At 36.2% G+C, this 8,650-nt stretch overlaps 1 long non-coding RNA gene across 1 annotated transcript; it reads right to left on the bottom strand.

Annotated features, from left to right (window-relative positions):
• Nucleotides 1-1,000: 1,000 nt before the first annotated feature.
• LOC121728859 lies at nt 1,001-7,446 on the bottom strand. Its single transcript, XR_006035878.1, has 3 exons — nt 7,379-7,446; nt 2,291-2,294; nt 1,001-1,011 (listed from the first exon to the last, which is right to left on the bottom strand). It is a non-coding gene; the product is annotated as an uncharacterized LOC121728859 (long non-coding RNA).
• Nucleotides 7,447-8,650: the final 1,204 nt, after the last annotated feature.

Genomic DNA, 8,650 nt, shown 5'->3' with positions numbered 1-8,650 from the left:
TGATTGGCACAAACACACGCACACAGACGGGGAAGATTGAGCGCTTAGTAATACCACAATGCGGTCCAAACATTATATGAAAACATAGTTTTTAACCGACTTCCAAAAAGGAGGAGGTTATATGTTCGGCTGTGGAGTTTTTTTTTTTAATTTTTTTTTGTATGTTCAACAATTACTCCGCCGTTTGTGAACCGATTTTCAAAATTTTTGTTTTGTTGTATTAGGTTTTACTCCAATTTGGTACCATGTTCACAAAAATGGTGACCTGATGATGGGATCCAGGAGTAATCGAGGGAACTCCTCAAAATTTATAAGGAAACATATGGTGATTTTGATTTTATGAGAAGTTTCCTAAGCATATGCTACCAAAACACAAGATTTGGCACCAAGGTATACTATAGTTCCGAAGATACTAAGATTCCTAATAGATACAAGTTTGGTGGTTTCGGCGTTGTTTTAAGAACTGAAAGCATATGCTACTATGCAAATTACATTCATCATCATCATCATCATTACCACGTCAGGGTCACCATCACCAATGTCACCAAAATTTAACATAACAAATTCAACCTTAACTCCAGAACGTAAGACACACATTTGACATTCCTTCTGAGAAGTAAGCTGCTTCGATAATACACTAGTATAAATTGAAAGGAAACTGAAAAACAATCTATATCGTAATAGGAATAAGAAACATAATCGCATTTATGAGTAAAAAAATACTTCGTAATTGTTTTTTTTATTTATATTTCCACGATTTTGCACCTTATTAACATAAATATACAGATTGAATTCCTATGTAAGTTTAATGTTTATACAATTTTAATCTGTTACGGCCGTTCCCAATATTTGATCTATCTCTGGTTTTGCCCTACTAGAGATAGGAATAGCTCACAATTGACATAAAATATATGTCTCTAATGTCTAATGTGAGCTATTCTTATCTTTAGTAGGGCAAAACCAGAGATAGATCAAATATTGGGAATGGCCGTGTCTAAAACACTAGGCTGACTTACGCCGGCGTAAATTCCGCGTTTCAAACGCATACAAAATACGGACGGAATGCGATGGACGATACACTATGCCGAAATTCCGTCGCGAGCCGAACTTCCGTCAAGCCGAGTCGAGCGTATAGTTCGGCAGCGATTCGGCACTTAATTTTTTGTTAAAGTTTGGATGTATGTATGGATGTATGTATGTATGGATGTTTGTTTCTCTTTCACGCAAAAACTACTGAACGGATTTTAATAAAACAATACAATAATATAGATTATAGCTTAATCTTCATAATTTTGAAGTCGGTGCCAGTTCCAAAAGTTTCAAATATTCTGACAGACTGAAGATTCAGTTATCTGATACCGACTTCAAAATGATGAAGTTTGAGTACAGAAATAGTTGAGGTTTAGCCGAATTCGGAAAAAGGCACTAATATAGAGTAAGGGTTATTTAATACTTTTTAGTTCATATTATTATTGTTTTTACCTTGGAAGTCGGTTTTAATTTTTTGTTAAAAATAATATTAAATGTACAAAAGATTTGCAAATACTATGACTACCATTTAACCAGTAATATTTACCTTTCGATACTTAGGTGGCACATGCAGTATATTAAATAGGTATAAAGTAGAAAAATTACAGATTTACAAAATGTTATAACCATGAAGTATCAATATAAGAGGATCACGTTGTTAATGTTGTTATCGTGATATATTTGATATTCACCTAAGGTCTAAACCTTTAAAATAGAAATAATAATGTGATTATGATAATTTTTATTTTTTTATTTTTCTTTGTGTATTGTAAATATGTAATGTGTATCGTTTTACTCTAGTGTAATGTGATGTCTTGTTGTTAAATAAACGTTATTATTATTATTATTTATTAATATAAAAATCGAAAAACTTTAATGCATCTTTACTGATAAGAAATGTTTAAAACTCAACTCTATGTTTCTTTTACTTTATACGAAGCCAGCACAAAACAAGACTTGCAATCCACATGTTTGACAAACTTTTCACAGTAGGTAATCTATTTTACGAACGCGGAGCGAATAGAGTAGTACCCGATTGCAAGTAGTGTACTTGATATGTAATTTCCTCCTCTCCCGCTTTTAGTAGCGTGGAATTGTCTCCTATAGTACAAAATTGGATTTGAGCTTTAGAAAAATGTTCCTCTCCGTCCTCCGAGCTAAATTATTCATGAAATTCATCTTGTATTTTAAATCGTACTCCTTTAAGATATTAAGAGGATTATGTGGGTACCTCTAGTAGGCAATAACGCTTCACTCCGACTTTTCTGCGGTCGAGCCGTGGTTTAATTTTGCCTCACAAATTTTAATAAGTAGTTTCATTTTGCTCGATAATGAGTTAAACAATATTGAATCCAATGATCCGATTATGGTCAAGTTTGTAATATATCGACTAGGAAAGGGGTCGTTACGTATCACTTTGAGCTGTTTAGTATTGTTGATATGCAACGTAGGGAACGTTGCAACGTACGCTAATCGGAATCGTGACGCCTCATCTCGGACCGGAAGGCGATATACGGTGATGATTATTTCAGCTATGTGTGCTCCACTGAGCATAAACTGGTACCGGTTAGAAGCTAATCATTGTCATTTGAACGAATCTTTATGATATGTTTGTTGTAGGTTTGAATGGATATGATATTTGTATTTGGAATTCCCGAAAATTGATAACATTAACCGAGAATGTATTATCAGAGAAGTTGATTCATAGGTTGACCTACGTAATTTGGTTGCGTTATGTCAAATCCAGCATACACGACATACTCACACATCATTGAATTGACATAATCTGACCAAATGACGAGGGACCGGCAACTGTCTATGATTCAATTTCTTCGATGGTACCTTGTAATTTGCGTTAGCGTTTGAAACGCGATACTGTTCTAATTAATGACGTTTCCCGCCACCACCCGACGCGACGCGTCGCGCCTCCTTTATGGAATAGTGACGCGGCCTTGTTCACGCCAAATTACTTCTGACACTGCGAGTAAACAAGGGTAAATTGAGCAAATCCGACTAAAATTACAATGTATGCGCGAATGTTTACAAAATTACACGAGCAATCTACTAAATATTAAACAGAGCCCAAACATCAACAGCATTAGGGAAATCTTAAATCCTGAAGCTCTTTTGCATAATATGGATGACGTGATACATCTTGTTTTCCGATTTTGATTACGCAGCGCAGGTTGTTCAAGGGATATAACGCAACCTTTCTACCGCGCACTGTAAAACTCTGGAACAAACTGTCACCAGTAATATTTCCGGACTTATACGACCTGCAAACTTTCAAGAAAAGAGCGTATTCCCTCTTAAAAGGCCGGCAACGCACCTGCAGCTCTTCTGATGTTGCGAGTGTCCATGGGCGACGGTAGTTGCTTTCCGTCAGGCGACCCGTTTGCTCGTTTGCCCCCTTATTTCATAAAAAAAACCTTAAAATATCAGTTGGAAATTATTTTTAGCGATAGTTACACCACCGTACCATCGAGTCTGATGGGTTTGACTTAACGCGAATTACATAGGTCCGCCATCTGCCTTCTCTCTTCTTCAGTCTTCACTGATAGTACCTAACAATTTACCTAAGAAATTTGTCTGTAGGCAGTAGGCTACAAAAGTAAACTGCAAAATGGTGAAAATAACTGTGCATTTTGCAGAAAAGTGCAATCGGATTGAGGACATCTGCTGGTATGTGGGAGTACCACTAAAACCGTACCAATGTGCTCCACTTTCCGCTTAAGGTAAAGTTGGTGGAACGGTGAAACCTACCGCAACTAGCCTACTAGTTATAGTCAAGGCTAGTTGAGTTTAGTGCAATGCTTGTCAATTTTCGTCCAGCGCTGCTATTTAAAACTAATATTCTACAATTTGTGCGAGTGGAAACGTTTACTGTAAATGAAATTTGCTAAGTTATCTCCCGGCCGGGGTTCATCTATTTGCCTCAAAGATTTAAAAACTCAGGATATGGCACGACGTATATGTATATACATATATCGCAGAAAAATAATGGAACAAAAAATAAGGTGTGTTTGCAAACTTTAAACAGTAAACTGGCCAGTGCTTTTTGTCAATTCGTACTGGCTAGTATACAGCCCCAGATTTATAAATAGGCCATTATTGACCACGGCCTAATGGCGGCAGCTTCCAAGGGGGGCGGCAGCGTCTACCGACCTACAGATTACGCACATATTGGAACGACGAAAAAAGGGGGGCCTACTCTCATAAAAAATATAAATTCGGTACTGCTTGTATAGTGTTCGAAACGTGTATGACGTGTACCCTGTAGGGTACGTCAGGGTTACTGTTTTAACGATGATTATGCGTTGTATTCTGACGAGTGACATTATCAGAGACTATCAGAGAAGTTGGTTCCTAGGTAGATGGAGGACCTAAGTAGTCGCGTTACGTCAAACCCATCCGACCGATCCCAGATAACATTTAATTGACATAAGCCGACCAAATGACGCGGGTCTGTCAACTGCTTAGGAATCAATTTCCTCGATGGTACAATACAATCAAGTAACATACAATGAAGGAAAGCCGTCTACGTCAGTAGTACACCTTGAGTGTAAAAATTGCCACGTAAGCTCCAAAGTATTTTTTTTTGTTTCGACTTGCCGTGTCTACAGTACATCTGTGATTTGCCTAGTGTTCTAGCTCTAGATCCTTGATCTTATTAATGGAGCTGCGGCTATGACCTGAGATTTTATTTTTATTCTTTTTTCAATACTCAAGCATATTTTCTTTCAATATTTATTTCATTTATACCAAATTGCTCTCACTATTTCTTGAATTGTCAAGTCAGGTACTATCAGAGAAGTTGATTCCTATGCAAATCGGGGACCTAAGTTGTTCGGTTGCGTTACGTCAAACCCAGCTGACAGATCACAATTAACATTGAATTGACATATTCGACCAAATAACGTTGGTCTGTCAATTGCATAGGAATCAACTTTCTCAATGGTACTAAAATTATTGAAATAATAAATTATGTATTTGTTATTTAGGTACTATCCTTTATAAAAACTAGATGATGCCCGCAACTCTCTTGCGCCAAAATTGGTACACTTTTCCGGGATAAAAACTATCGTACGTCCTTTCAACTCCTTTCCCGGGACTCAAAATATCTCCAATCTCCATACCAAATTTCGGAAAATCGGTTGTTAGGGCGTGAAGAGGTAATAGACAGACAGATACATTTTCGTATTTGACATTTTAGTTAGGATTAGTATAGGTAATAATATGTTACCCATTTTTTTTTCGGAAAACTTACAGAAATCACAGTAAGATTACAATAGTAGATAACATAAAGCCAATTATAAAGTATAAGATTATGATCTTCAAACATTATATTTGTCTTTGATTGATCTGACCCACGTAGATTGTTCATTACTGTAGACATAATTTTATTATATGGTTATCTATACTATACTAATATTATTTTTTTAATATTATAAAGTGGAAGAGTTTGTTAGTTTGTTTGTTTGTTTGAACGCGCTAATCTCAGAAACTACTGGTCCGATTAGAAAAATTATTTCAGTGTTAGATTGCCCATTTATCGAGGAAGGCTATAGGATATATTTTATCACGCTAAGACTAATAGGAGCGAAGAAATAGAGGAAAGTGTGGAAAAAACGTGGGAAATTATTTGAAAGGGCTTATTTGAACGCGCTAATCTCAAGAGCTACTGGTCCGATTTAAAAAAATATTTCAGTGTTAGATAGCCCATTTATCGAGGAAGGTTATAGGCTATATTTTATCACGCTAATACTAATAGGAGCCAAGAAATAGAGGAAAATGTGGAAAAAATTGAGGAAATTATTTGAAAGGGCTTACTTATTTGAACGCGTTCATCTCAGGAACTACTGGTCCGATTTGAAAAATTCTTTAAGTGTTAGATAGTTCGTTTATCGAGGAAGGCTATAGGCTATATTTTATTACGCTAAGACTAATAGGAGCGAAGAAATAGAGGAAAATGTGGAAAAAACGGAGGAAATTGCTTATTATGTTAAGAAACTACTGGAGCAATGTTTATGCTATTTGGCACACATTAAGAATAGGCCACGTGAAAGGACATAGGTTTTTTTTTTGCGGGAAAATGTGCGGTTTCCGTGACATTCCTAAATTACGCGGGCGAAGCCGCGCGGAACATCTAGTAATTATAAAATCAATAATTGCAGATTAAATTATTGAAAAAAAAAACAACTAAAAGGTCAAGAGGCGATGAAAATTCTAAATTTTTACTTGTTCAGTGACCGGGCTATAGTACACAGCTGCGAAATATATTATATTCAGGAGACAGAAACAGTGACGTGGCAGCCCTACTACTAATCCTACAATGAGCTGGCGACTCTGAGAGTTTCATTTCGGGGGTTTTTTGTCATTCAGCCCGAGTCACTCCTAATTAATTATGTTACTGTCTACAAAGGTTAATTCGCTCAACTTTTACCTAATTGTACTCGTATTTTACGTAGTTAAAGAAAAAAGATACGTTTTATAGTTTATTTTAATTTGAACCATAAAGTCAGAATGTAATTAGCCTAGTCTACTAACTACCTGTTAACGACGGATGCTTAGTAAGCGCAGAGAGTGTTTGCGCCTACTAACAGACACAACAGATATTTATTTAAATAATAATGAAATAAGTATTACAAATCATAAAAAAAGATAATTAAATTAAACCTGTAATATAAATTCTGATTATTTATTAATAGGGTAAAGCTAACGAAAACAATATTATCACCTCGAACTATCTATCACACGCGAATCTTCCAAAAAGCCCGTAAGCCGCCAAGCTCGTCCGTTTTATTCAGTCCAGTAGAGCTGTAAAAGTAACGAAAAAAGCGTACCCGTATGTATTCGTTACTTTAACTGTTAGTACTCGTTACTATTGTATCGTTACTCGTTACTCGATAGTTTTGAATTTTGATACCTCATACCTAACAACCAAGTTTTGTTAATTATTGGGTTCTGTACCCAAAGGTTAAAAACGGGACCCTATTACTGAGACGTCGATGTCTGTCCGTCTGTCTGTCTCCAGGCTGTATCTCAAGAACCGCTATAGCTAGACTTCTGAAATTTTCACAGATTGTGTGTTTCTGGTTATTATACTAAAAACAAAATAAAGTCAATATTTAAGTGGGGCTCCCATACAACAAACGTGTTTTTTTTGCCTTTTGGCTCGTAATCCATAATGGCAACGTGTAGACACTTTAAATTTTCACAAAATCCTTAGTTATATAATATTTACTTTTATATTTAATAATAAAATTAAAATAAAATAAATAATTAAGGGGGACTCTCATACAAAAAACACTATTTTCTCTACCTTCACTCTATCACTGCAGTACGAAACCCGTATATTTGATAGGTTAATACATAGTTATTTAATTTAAGAGTAAGATTGTCCTACAAAAGGAACAATCCATACCAAATCCATACTAGCTACCACTTTCAAAAATTTTCTCAGTGGAAAATGTTGTTCATCTTATCAAAATGAAGCTACTGACGAAAAATTTGCTTGATATTGTTACGTGCTAGGGTTCGAGGATTTGGAGAGAAAGACCTGCTGACTCTCTTGAAGACTTTATTCACTAAGTCCAGGTCACACAAGCACACACTAGGTCACAACACTTAGCACTAAGTCCAAACACTAATCACTAGGTCCAATCACTAAGCACTATCACTGTCCTAGGTCGTAGCCAAGTCGCAGGTTCCACTGGTTCACTCACTATTGATCACTTGTTGTCACTCCGAAATCGCCTTGATGATAGCTCGAAACGAACTGACTGGCCGGGCCTGCCTGCGGCTCTTTTTATATGGCGAGACGAATTCCAGAAATTTCCCGATTCACGTAAACAAGTAAACAACCGTGGGAACTTTCTAGGAGGCTCGGGCATGTACCACAATAAAACTGCCGTCCTTACGATAAGTGCAGTAAGTTGAATTTAATTTAGACCTTATGGACTCAGTCATAAGGTCTAAATTAAAACACGTAAACACGCTAACAAATAAACGGTAAACACGTAAACAAACATTGGACCTTTCTAGAAGGTTCGAGTATGTACTTGCGCACCTGATGCCATCTAGTATTGAGTAGGGGATTTATGTTGCCTGTGCTCCCTCGGTAAGCTTCGCTGGTTTGTCGCTAGATAGACCACGTGTCCGTATACCATGTACCGTAACAATATTAATTTAAAAAAATTGTTCTAGGGAATCCGGACTATAAAATCTTTTTTTTTTAAATAAATTAAAAAACTACGGAACTGATTTTAAAAATTCTTTCACCTACGGAAAACTACATCCTTTGTGATGGACATAATTTATAGGCTATGTTTAATTCTGAAAAATATTAGAGATCCTTCCGAAAATTGCAAAAATGTGGCAAAATTTGCTGTAAAATTACATTATTTCGCTTTCGAGTGTAATATAATATTTTGTTTTGTTGTATTTTATTATACGGCACATATTATAACTAACAAACAAGCAGCCTCCGTTCTTTAGTCGGGCTATGTCAAGTCAGTCAGTCGTGACTCGTGAATCCTGATCTATCGAGCGGGCTTGATGTAAGCCGACCAAATAAATTTCTCTGATAGTACATTGCCGGTATATTTGTGTGAAATAAACA

Source organism: Aricia agestis, chromosome 1 (assembly GCF_905147365.1).
Source record: "Aricia agestis chromosome 1, ilAriAges1.1, whole genome shotgun sequence".
NCBI classification, from domain to species: Eukaryota; Metazoa; Arthropoda; class Insecta; order Lepidoptera; family Lycaenidae; genus Aricia; species Aricia agestis.
Note: the sequence above shows the minus strand (reverse complement) of the source record. Positions and strands in the feature narration are given on the sequence as shown.